This window comes from Bacillus rossius (genome assembly GCF_032445375.1).
Source record: "Bacillus rossius redtenbacheri isolate Brsri chromosome 4 unlocalized genomic scaffold, Brsri_v3 Brsri_v3_scf4_1, whole genome shotgun sequence".
NCBI classification, from domain to species: Eukaryota; Metazoa; Arthropoda; class Insecta; order Phasmatodea; family Bacillidae; genus Bacillus; species Bacillus rossius.
Window position 1 is genome coordinate 23,402,222 of NW_026962010.1, and position 12,927 is coordinate 23,415,148.

Here is a 12,927-nt window from a genome sequence, read left to right on the forward strand (position 1 = left end):
GCACCGGACCAATGACCGTTAAAGCCAATACATTTTGGAGACAATAACTGTTGGAGCCAATGACATTTGGAGCCAAAAGATTGCTTGACCCAATGTCTGTTGGTGCCAGCTCTTACTTTACTTACTGCGCCGGCGTGAGAGGGGAGGTGTCTATCGTAAAATTGGGGATCACATCATACTGAGTTGAATGTTCGTGAAAACGTTTGTCCTTTTCGTTAAATGTAAGTAGTCAAACCTCTATTATCGTATCTTACTGACGAGAACGTATCATACAAAATTGAATTTTTCGTCAAAATGTGCTTCCTTTTAGTCAAATGTGTGTTCTCTGTGTGTGTGTTTGTGTATGTTGTGTGTTCATTCATATCATTTGGTTTCATTTATTTCATTTGGTTTCATTTTGATTCTTTTCGTTTCATTTCGTTTCATTTGGTTTTATTTCATTTCGTTTCAGTTCATATCGGTTCATTGGATTTATTTCATTTTGTTTCGTTTCATTTAATTTCATTTCTTTGCATATCCTGTGTGTGTACTGTGTGTCCATTGCGTGTAGTGTGTGTCTACTGCGTGTCAATTACATGTCCAGTGTGTGAAATTGTGTGTACATTACGTGTTCATTTGCATGTACATTATGTGTTCAGTGTGTGTAATCTTGTGTACATTGTGTGACCTGTGTGTAATGTGTGAACACTTCGTGTCCTGTGTGTGTTATTTTGTGTAAACTTCGTGTCGTGTGTAATAAAGTGTACACTTCATGCCATCTGTTTGTATTGTTTGTCCAATGCGAGTCTAGTGCTTGTACTACGTGCCTATTTCTATAGGTATCTAATTTGCTTTTAAAGTACTATTTTTTAATTTGCTTCCTTTTTGGATGTTTTTTAAACTCGTGTATTATAGTAAATGGTGCTTGTTTTTACTAGCATAATATTCGACTGGTTCCGGGTACATAAGAGAGTCATCAGACGGCGGGTCTTTCAGTTTGTTACTGGCTGTGTGGTGTAACGATCAATTGTATTGTTTCGTTGGATACATTAGTCGCGTAATTACCTGTTCTTTTTGACTCGAAAGAATCTTTACTGTCTTTTACGTCCAATTCTATTGGAGGTTTACCATTGTATAAGGGAACCCTGACGTCAGCGTCGACGATGGTTGCGCAGATCCCGTTTAGCAACATCGACGACAACACTATATGAGAATTCAACAGTCGTGCAGAATAGAGCTTAATGACTACAGTGCTAGCAGCATAGGATACCACAATGAACGACTTTTCGCCCTCATGAAGACTTTAATGGTTGATGATTCGACAACTACTATCAAGCAACATCGATGTCATTAATGTGAAAATTTTTTCGAACAACAGTAAATGATAACAGATTCCATTTGGCGAAATCTGCATTTTGTGGAACGTTGAAAGACTACTATTAGTGAGTTGAAAGATATTTGTACTTTTCTTGTCGATATCAGGCAAAACATTATTAATGAGCTTACTGAGGAAGTAGCTACATACAGACGTTAAAAATATAACTTCTGGTTGGACTGTGTATATGGCAAACCATATCCGTTCGAGGACAAAGTGAAGAAGTGTGCAATAAATCAGCGAATACGCCCATTTACAATTAATACGATGTGAAGCAGTATGTTAAACACAGTACTGAGAAACTCTGTCACGAAAAAAAGACTAAGTAGGTAAAGGATCTGATTGATCTCTATCTTCAGTAAACCCATTGGAGCTAAGAATTAAACAGTTAGAGCTAATGGAGAACAAATTGTTTATATGTTTGCAATTTTACTAAGTTCTTTTTTGCAGAACTGTAGTATTTATGTAATATATTGTATTTATAAAAATTTAATTTTTTCGGACTTGTCACTTTTATGTTATATTAATGTGGTATTTAATTATTATTTTTTGGTTTGACGTGGAATGATATCAATTGATTAAATTAGAAAATTATGAGTGATATTTTTATGGTTTTTGGAATTTTTTCCGATTATCTACGTTTAATATTTAGAAATATCAAAAAAGAGGTCAATATGCCATCATAAGCTTTCTAGAGGCTGTTAGTAGAGTAATTTAAGCCACTTTTGGGATTTTGAACATTATTTATTGAAATTAAAATTTTTTACATCAATTAATATTTTTATTAATTTTATCACATCACATCATTTGATCGGTACTTGATCAATAAAAAAAATATTTTAAGTTATTTTAATGAATTTTGGAATATTTCCCGAATTTATAGTTAGATAATTAGGAATTTCCAAGATGGCTTCCAAATTTCAAGATGGTGGACATTTCAGTAATTATAATAATTATAACACTCTTTCCGGTAAAAATTAAACTAACTTGACGTTAGCGCACTCCAGCAGTAAAAAAAAATGGGGCCTTCAGGAGACGAAAACAAGATGGCGTACATGACGTCATATTAGCTGGCGATATTAATACCTTGGCATTAGTGTTGGGAGGTTAGTCTGTCTGTGGCTCCACGACGTAAGTGCGTTTTAAAATAATATTTCATTAAAATTTGATTAATAAATAATTTTTATAAATTTTCAATATTTTCCCATTAAAGTCTGTTAATAAATTCAATCTTAAATATAGTGGTCGTGACATAATCCCAAATGGCGGACGTAACGAAACGTGCAACGATGACATCATCCACATCCATGATGGCGACCGTTACGAAAATTGTATCGTTTCTAGAAACAAAGTTGGTCACTGTAAGGACATGTGAATGGTGATTTCTTCATTTAATATGATGTAATTTTTATAGTAAAATTTTAATAATAAATTTTGTTATGTAATATAATCTTTTACCCTATTTTCTAGCATTTAAAAACAGATTTTTAAGATGGCAACCGTAACGATAATTGCAGCGGTTACTTCATAATTCAAGATGACTGGTGTGATGAAATAAATTTTTATAATTTTTAAAACGATTTTTTAAATTTTTTATTACTGAACTACGTCTACTTTTGACGAGAATCACACCGAGGACCTCAATCTATTATGTAACTAAACATTTGAAGTAAGCAATATCTTTATATATATATATATATTTCTTGTGTGCGTGTGTATGTCACTGAACTCCTCCTAGACGGCTGGACCGATTTTGATGAAATTTTGTGTGTGAGTTCACGGGGATTCGAGGATGGTTTAGATTCACAATTGGATATTTTATCTCGATTCTGAGTTAAGAAAAAACTAAAAAATGTAATGTGTGTCATAGATATACAAACTGTTAGTGTCATTCCTCTATGTCTGCCGAGCAATAGCTTTCAAGCCATTACGTTACGTTTTGCTATTGTAAGGAACTTAGTAGAGAGTAAAAAAAAAAAGCTCTTGACAGTTTATAGTGTCGCCATATTTGTTTCAATTTTCAATACCGTTTTTGTATATTACAATTTAAATTGCAGAAAAAAATCATGTTTCATAGACACATAAATAGTGAGTGTGTCATTTCTCTATGTCCACGAGGTCTCGCCGCGTTATTTTCTCCTTGGGGCGAACCCGTCCGCTTGATTAAATAAACAGGTTTTATCGTTGAATGATTTCATGATTTATTTCATGAAAATCTGCTCTCATAAAAAAGTGAGTTTTATAGACATTCAATAGGTGTCTCGCTCTCTCTGAAGATCAATCTATGAATCGTTACAAAATTTATTTCCTTTATTTTTTTAGTTTGATTTGATACAATATGATTTCACTAAAAGTCAATTTCTACCCATTCCTATTTTCATTTCCACATTACGAAATTTCACTTCTTCCACGCGGAGGGACTCCACGCAATATTTTTGCATGCAATTAAAAACTATTTTTTAATGATGCCAATTAAGTATAACTTCTCATGCGCATACCTAAGTACACACACACATTTTTTTAATTTAATTTATTCTATATATATATTTTTTCCCTACCTAGGAAACTAATAATTCTTTTAAATTTCACGTGTATGTTTTCGATGTCATTCGAGTTGTACAAATTTTTTTTGTCAAATTGGTCATTATTTATACTTTGCTTCATTTTGGAAACATACGTATTTTAGTTATTATGACAAATAAAAAAAATTAGTTTCACTAACATTCTTAGGTTTTTATTGTGTGGATAGTTTCAAGTTTAATATTATGTAGGTACATAAATTCTTAAACTTATAAATTTCTTCGAAATTTATTCATAGGTAGGTAGGGCCTACTAATATTTTCTATTTGTCAATATTATTTTTTTTTACATTACCTACTTATTTGCAAGGAGTTTGGTTTAGTGTTTATAATTTATCTGCTGAGCGTCAAGAGTCTTAGGGCTGCTGAGACGGAAGACCAGAAATATTTATCAATTATGTAATATATTGTTGAAAAATTTGAATTTAACTATTTCAGGAAAGTTGATTTTTTTTATTAATTAGAATAGTTACGTGTAATTTCCATCTTCCTTTATTTCATATTAAACATTATTTTTGGTTGAGTGTGAGATAATTTTATTTATGTATGTTTTAATTTCATTTAATTTCTTATATATATATATTCATACCTACCTACTTCTATTAAATTTCAGGCAGATGTTAATATTGTCATTCCAGTTGTATAATTTTTTTGTCAAATTAGTTGTTATTTATACTTTTTGTTTCATTTTGGACTATGTTTTTTTTATACTTAATTCAAAGATTTGTGGTGTGTACAGGGAGGGATGTCTCTATTAATTTCTATACTCCTTTGGATAAGCGGAATATTGCCACCACAGTTTTACATATAAAGAAATTCTACAAATGTTTTAAACATTATGACAAATAAATATAGTTTCACAAACATCCTTAGTTTTTTTTTGTGTGTATAGTTTGAAGTTTAATATTATGTATGTACGTAAATTCTTAAACATAGAGTTATTTATTAATTTATTTAGATAATTATTAATAGGTAGGTAATAAGCTTTTTATTTGTCAATATTGTTATTATGGTAGATAGGAGTACAGTAAATGCCTACATTCTTATATTCCTTTATATCTCTTTCGATTTGGAGTGTTTCCGAGCCATTCGGGGTCCTCAACGTCAACCCCCCCCCCCCCCCCACCTCCCACCACAGGTGGTTAAAGCCCCAAAATTTCGAAAGTTTAAAAAATTAGAAAAATCTATCTCTTTCGATTTTAAGTGTTTTCGAGCCATTCAGGGTACTCGAACCCCCCGCCCCCCTCTGGGAACAAAGCCCCAAAATTTCGACAATTTCAGGAATTTCAAATATCTATTCTTTCGAGATGGAGTGTTCCAAACCATTCGAGGTCCTGAACATCCACTTTCCGCAAAAGTGAAAGCCCCAAAATTTAGAAATATAATAATATATATAATTGGATGTTGGCATGTATGTCGTCGATAAACTCTTACACCGTTTGACCGATCGCCATGAAAGTTGGCACATCGAAGTGTTTTTATCATGGAGAAGGTTTTTATGCTAACATTTTTTTTTGTAACTCGCCGCTAGATGGCGCTGTAGCGCATCAACTTCTAAACCTTTCAACCGATCGCCATTGGTAAACAGAAAACCATAGGTCACAGATACACAAACAGTAATTATGTGTCATTTATTAATGTCCACCACACTGGACATATCGCTATCCATTTTGCTGTAACTCGCGGACAATATATCACCCGGTGTTCAGCCCGGGCAAAGCCGGGTACTGCAGCTAGTATATATATATTTTTTAATTTTTGCGAAAGTTTTGGTAAAAAAATTTAAGAAATTTAATTTTATGGTCAAGGTCAGATCGTGACCTTAGCGGCTTAGGAACTGCATCCTCTAAAAACGCTTTAGCAATTTTTAGGAATTTAGATTCTTTCTAAGGCAAAAGTCGTTTAAGATTATTCAAATTCCGAATTTTTGAATTTTTTAGGAATAAAACGGGAAATTTTTCCTCAAAACGGGAATTTATCCCTCGAATTAAGAAATGTTTTTAGAAATTCCGGTCATTTTGAGTCATTGGGAGGAATTTTGAGTCCAAAATGGCCGCTATGACGTCACAAAGTTCGCATTTGGTACCTCCAAACTTCATCCTTGAAGCCTAGTCCCGGATGCCATATTATATACTACTAGCATCATCTAAACTAAAAATACAGATACAGAAATTGTGAAACATAAAATTGGTGATAAAACCAATGCTAACATTATTTACTCATATAAAGAAAAATTAACTGTTTTTAAAAAGTGGCGATGGTTTAAATAAAACAAAGGAAGAGACAAAATCCATTGCCTTAGAAAATGAAAAGTAGATAAATTAACTTCTTGTCATCTTTACAATTCTATAAGTATATAGAACCATTAAAAGCTGGCAAAATACGGACATTCTTGAAGCTTTACGACTAAATGTAGAAAACTTCAAGTTAAAATAATTTTAAAAAGTTGTACCTGTGTTGATGGAGATGATTGTGATAATAATTACTATGTTAATGTATTATGTTAACGAAGCTAGTAAGAGGCATATGAAAACAATAGCTGTGAAATTGTAAAGAAGATAGTAGCAGCAGAAGAGATAAATTACTCATCATCGGATTATACAAATAAATTTGAGGACAGCCTAAATCGTTTTATCTCTTAATTTAATGCATAAAACTAATGTTATGTTAACGAAAAACACACCAATCTGATCAAAAATTATACGTTATATAGATGAAGTGCAAAACTGTGTCTGTAAAAAAATTCAAATATATGTGGTGATGATTTTATAAAAATTATTTATTTACTCCTCATAACCCAACTTAAAACTTAAAGGCAATAAAAAAAACCATCACTAAAAACATGAGTATATTGTAATTTTGGAAATTTAATTGTTGTTTGCAAGTATCATTATAAGTGATGAGTAGTATGTAAATGGGCATGCTGGCATAATATATTTCTTATGTGAGTACGGCTCGGTGGCTTGCAAAGTTGTGGCTACCCAGTCGTGAGGAATCGGCCATTTGCGAGCATTTCCATCGCTGGTTTTTTATGATCGAGACCGCAGTGACCATTTTAGACTCTACATCCAGCATCTTTTAATCCACAATTTTGAAAATCTGTATTTATGTAACTATGAATTCGGAAAAAAACTAAAAGTTATTTCAAAAAATTAGTTGAATAAAATAATTATTTTTTCTATTAATTTCTGTCCTTGGTTTCATGCTTAACTGATGCAAACAAATTTAATTAAAATTACCAAAAAATTGACAGGTTTGAGAAATAAAACAAAAAAATTACATTAAAATATTTATTAAGTAATTTATAAAAAGAAAAAACAAACAAATAACTAATGTATTTGATTTCTGCAATCTCTGCAATCTTCTTAGAGTACATGCCTTGACATGTGTCTTCACGTCAGATCTACTTGACAGTCGATTAACCAGGCACGTCCAATAAGTGTCGTAGGTAAATCCAGTCGGTGGCCACCCACATCCAGTTGGTTGTCTAGGAACGCCAGATAGGTTAGACAGAACAACAGTAGGATGTTCTGCTAAAATGACCAGTTTCTGGCACTGATGCTATGAGAAGTAAATGTAAGAGGTTATGTTTGTGATACAAAATATCAACAGTAATTTTAAAATTACTTACTTATAAGAATAGTCTGACGTGCCAGAAGTTTTGGTTAAGTGGTTTTTTGGTGGAATTTTTCGGTTAAGTCGAAATATCCTCTAAGATTTCTTATCATAATTTCTGTTTATTATGACGGAAGTGGAATTTAAAAAAATAAATATGCAAACGCTGATGTTTCTAGTGGATATACGATTCGATATTTATCGAAAAATCGATGCAAACATTTAAAAAAAACTCTTTTTAGATGTATTTAAATCTCAAATTTAAGAGAAGCGGTACATTTTTAGACCTTGGTTCTATTTTTTGTCAATGGGCGGCAATTTAAGCTTTAAAATGAGGGGTAATTCATGGAATTTGATAAAGGAATAAGGAAGATCTCGCGGACCGACAGAAAAACAGGCTAGAGAAATATTATATAGGAACAGTATGCACAATTTCGCAAATTTACTTTGAAGAATGAAAACTACAAAAGCGGTGACGAAGTACCCTATGAAGCTCAATGCTTGGTTTGACCTGTTGTTATGAGATACAGAATAATAATATTAGCAAATTCTCAAGAGTACATATTCCATTAAATTACGTTTACTACCTTGTTCTGATATTTTTCAAATTACTTAAGGAAACTTTTAAGAGTGACACACGATTTAAAAGTGCAGGGATGCTGAGTGGCCTACATGCCATTTATCACAAGTATATTTTTATAGTTAGTAAATGAAAATGCCTTAACTATAAAACGTTTTAACTTATTAAAATATAAAAAGACAGGTTTTGGTGTTACAGCTTTTATCTCCAAAAACAAAACATGTTTCTCGCATTTGTTCTTCAGTTTCATAAGGAAGAAAATAATAAATGTTCGCGCTTAATTTTTAAAAAGTATGTAGGTTTGATTTTAAAAATTTTGAGCACACAATTATATAAGAAAATATCAGTAGTCAATAAGAATTTTTGAAAAAAGACTTGACGAAATAGTCTTTAAGGTACTGCAAGTTTTCTTTTAAACAATTTCTCTTCAGTTGATTTTGTACATCATATTTTACATCTTGGTAAAAATTTTTTAAGCCCTTTTGAACAGCCTTTACTATTATATACACCGTAATTCCCGGTGTCCACTTATTTTGCTGGTATCAGTAATCATATTTTTGAAAATGTTTCACAAAATAAATTATAAAGAAATCGCTTTTAACAACTCAGTTCAGATTCTTTGCATGCCAGCAAGATGGACAAAGTTAAATACATGCTTTGAAAACTTTAAGTAAACATTTTAAATAACATTTTTGTATGAGTTATGATCTAAATATGTATTAATGTTTTGGCCCTTACCATTGGTGGCACAGCGTAAGGTTAGAAATCTATAATTAAAAATTATGATTATACATAAAGTGTTTTGTTTTACTAATTTTCTTGTAATTCTTTCATATCAAATTAGTTAATGTAAATATTCCTTTAAATATCATTTTATTATTTTTGATTGTGTAATTTTATCGAATTTCATTACATCTTCAAAGATTTTTCAGCAAAATGGAGCAACCCCACATTGGGGGTTACTTGTCCATGATATCCCTGGCAGGCGGATGGGGCGGGATGGTCCCATACCCTGGCCACCACGATCGCCCGATATCACCCCTTTGGACTTTTTGTTCTTTGAGGTTATGTGAAGGACAAAGTGTATGCAATACCTGTTCTGGATATCGATTCACTGAGACGAAGTATAACTGCTGCTATTGAAGGTGCCACACCGCAAATGTTGTCCTACGTATGGCGTGAAATCGAATATCAGTTGGACATCTTACGGGCAACACAAGGTGCCCATATCGAAGTTTATTGTAACCGTCAGTTGGGGTAACATTGGCCCTTTGAGGGTAACTTTGGCCCAAGACAAAAAACATGTTAAACCATGTTACAACTCTTCAAAATATTTATTAGATGTGGCCCTCAAAGGGCCAATGTTACCCCAACTGACGGTACATGAAAAAACTCAAGATATTGGTCTTTGTTTAGCCGCAAACAGCACATCTCTAACTGCAATTGTTTTTGTGTTATGATGTTAATAAATTGTAGAAAGACTTTATGGCCATCCTGTATTACATTCCCAGAAAGAAACGAAAAACCACTTGCTAGCTCACTTCCCTAGTGTGTACACCGGCTGTTCGAAATTTACATAAGAAATAACAATAATTTCATCAAACTTTATACACCATTCATTTGTTTTGAATTATGATCGTTTCACTCAAGAAAATTAATATTGTCACATGTGTTTGATGCTATAGTAGAATTGCTTTCCCTAAATTTATAATACTAATGACTTTAAAGTATAGTTATAAAATGTTCTCTAAAAGAGAATATCAAGAATGGAGTGGATTTGGCATATTTAGTGTATAAAATACTAACAAATGAAAATATATGGAACTCAACAAAAGTAGTTATATGTAAATTATCAAATTCGCATGATTATGTCACTTTTACGAAAATATTCTCTAAATAAAAGGTAATATCCAGTTGTGTATTGAAGAAAGTTGTAGTGATATGAACCTTCTCCCAAAAATTTGTAACACACAAACAATGAGCAAACAATATATAGTCTACATATTTTTGTGAACAGGAAATAATTCAATAAACTGCTCATTACTTTTTTAAAAAATAAATGAATTATGAAGGTTAAGTTAAAAAAGTATATTCAGTTTTGACATGTGTTTTAGATCCGAGTTTTAATGTTGTTAACGGTACAGTTGCAAAGTGTTACAATAGTAGACTGCAGTCGTCGGCGTCGGTGGTGCCACATGCCTATCCAAGATCCCAGGGGTAGTGGGTCTTACCTCTCAGATAAATGTTTTGTGTTGTCATGAGATATTTGTTTCAGTTGAACTGCGCGTTGTCCTCGGGAAATCTGTACTGCATGCCACGAGAAATATTAAAAGCCATACTTTTAAAAATAAAAATAACAGTCTTTAACAGTGCCGAAATTTAAAAGCCATTTCCGTTAGGTTTTAAAACACGAGGGATAAAATAATTGTATCATTTAATACTTTAAAATATTTACTTTAAAATGCTTGATTAATTCATAGTTATTATGTGTTCACATATTTCATGATTGGAGTGTTGTGATGTGCAAACCATATTCTGAGAAAAAAACAGGACGTATTAATAAAGGAGTTTGATGTTGATATAGGATAATGGTAATCCGTTTATGTCTTTCCGCAAATATTTCTTCAGCTGCAATGAAAGGGTTTAGTCAGTCAAGCCCCTTTTTGACTATCATTTTTTAAAAAATCTAGGCAACAGGTATCATCTCAGCTCATATATCATGCCAAAGAATTGGAGATTATAATCCGCACTTTGTTTTCAATATTTTAAAAATGCGGACAAAAATTACACAAAATAATGTATTTAAGTAATTTTTACACTTGTATAATTATTACACAGCACGCAGGAAGTATGCAGGTAGATGAAGCATCAAAGATTCAAGATAAAGTGTTAAATACAGCCAGATGAAAGCACGTCATTACCTGAATGTCATGCAACACGTGTAAATGTACAGATGCGGTTCCTGCTGACGTCACGTGCCGAACCGGGCAGCGGCCACCAGGCGAGGCAACCATGAGTCCTGCGAGGAGTGGGTTCTGAGCTTCTGTCACTTCTTGATTGGGTGAGGGGGGAGGCGGTTGGCACAACAAGCCAGCATGACTCCCTGCATTCAGCCCACAAGCAGTTAGCTATTCGTCCGCTAGGACTTTCTTCCGCGCGTCGCTCTCCCGCTGTTCGGGAGCCGAGCGACACACCCTCCCCCTCTGAAAACAGTCTCGCAACTGAGCGCCCAGCGGCACGACACCAAGTCTTATACTTTCCTCCTAAGGCGTCCGGCGATCAATTTTTGTCCTATAGTGAGTGATTTTTCAGTTAGAAGTCATTCTGAAGTGAGGACGTTTGTTTAACTTGTTGAACAGCCTTAATTGGAATCCCTTGAAATCGAAATGGCATTATTTTTGTGGCAGCAGAAAGTGTCATTACACTTTTACTACACATAATTTAACAGCATGAAATGAGTGAATTTCCAAAAAAAAAATCAAAAAAAAATCACTGGATTGTTTTATATAAATGTAAGTATTTCAAAACAGTATTTTGCTAACTCCCACCATAGAGTCACGAAAAGACTTCCCTGGATGAACAGTAATCATAAATCTAAGGCCTCGGTCACATTAAGATAATGATGATTCAGTAGAGCGAAGGGTGGGGTGGAAAATGTCTTCTTATGACCCCTGCCAGAGTTTCAAGTCACAATAATAAACCATAATCCATAACTTGATCTTCAAACCACTCTCTCGGTACGCACAACGAGTCCGAACAATACCTGCCAACAGCGCTGCAGTGTCAGCCACTTGTGCGCTGCTAGGTCGCTGTCAGCTGCTACCTGCCGGTCACGTGATCACCCCGTGTTCGCTGCTGGCTGCTGAGAGCTGAGCACGCACTGCTTGGAACAGAGCTGGCCAACCACCCACTGGCTGGTCGAAGCAGTGGCTGCTGTGTGTTCACACTGTGCTGTAGGTGGCTGGTGATAGCCGGCAGCAAACAGCGGCTGGCAAACCAGCCTGATGTGACCGAGGATTCAGTGTACTGCTATTCCCCAGTAGCGGCTTCACGCACGAGCAGCAGCTGGCTATCACTGTTTCGGTGTGCACCTAGCAGCCTACACTGAGAGAAAGGTTTGTTTGCCTCAACAAAATATTTGTTTATGTATGGCGAAATAAATATATTTTGTTAATAATTCAAACAAATATTTTGCAGTAGGAATGATTCTGCTGACCCAACAAAATGATTTTGTCAACTCAAATGTATATTTGGTTAGGTGTAACAAATTATTTTTGTTACTTACCGAGTTTGGTTAAACAAACAAAATATTTTGTTCCACCAGGTAAATATTTGTTTCGCCATATATAAACAAATATTTTATTGATCAAACAAACCTTTTTCTCTGTGTAGACACTGCGCTGACGTCAAGGCAGCCATTTGAGTTGGCTGGCGAGGCCCTGCAGCCGTAGAACTATTGCCGTATGTCTGACAGTAGTGAAGAGAAGTGTAAAGTCAGGTGCGCGAACCGCGCACCTGTTGCCAAGGGTCCTCACAGGGTCCTTCTCTACATCGAGGAGATATCTCTAAATGCCCAAGCAACCGCCAATAACCGCAAGGTATTTCCAGCTCAGCCGATATGTCAAGGATGGTGGAAAACCAATATGTAATTAACCTACATGTATCTGGGGAATTATACATAAATGAGAATTAATAATTAGTAAATTTGTGAGGCAGCACTTTTCAAAGAAACTTGATAAAGAAGTAGTTTGTTAGTTTTGTAAAATGCTTATATCATCATTAATGAAAATTCAATATAT

General features: G+C 33.9%; 1 long non-coding RNA gene across 1 annotated transcript; it reads right to left on the bottom strand.

The window, feature by feature from the left end:
* Positions 1 to 7,209: 7,209 nt before the first annotated feature.
* LOC134541523 (uncharacterized) lies at positions 7,210 to 11,439 on the bottom strand. Its single transcript, XR_010076651.1, has 2 exons — positions 11,050 to 11,439; positions 7,210 to 7,420 (listed from the first exon to the last, which is right to left on the bottom strand). It is a non-coding gene; the product is annotated as an uncharacterized LOC134541523 (long non-coding RNA).
* Positions 11,440 to 12,927: the final 1,488 nt, after the last annotated feature.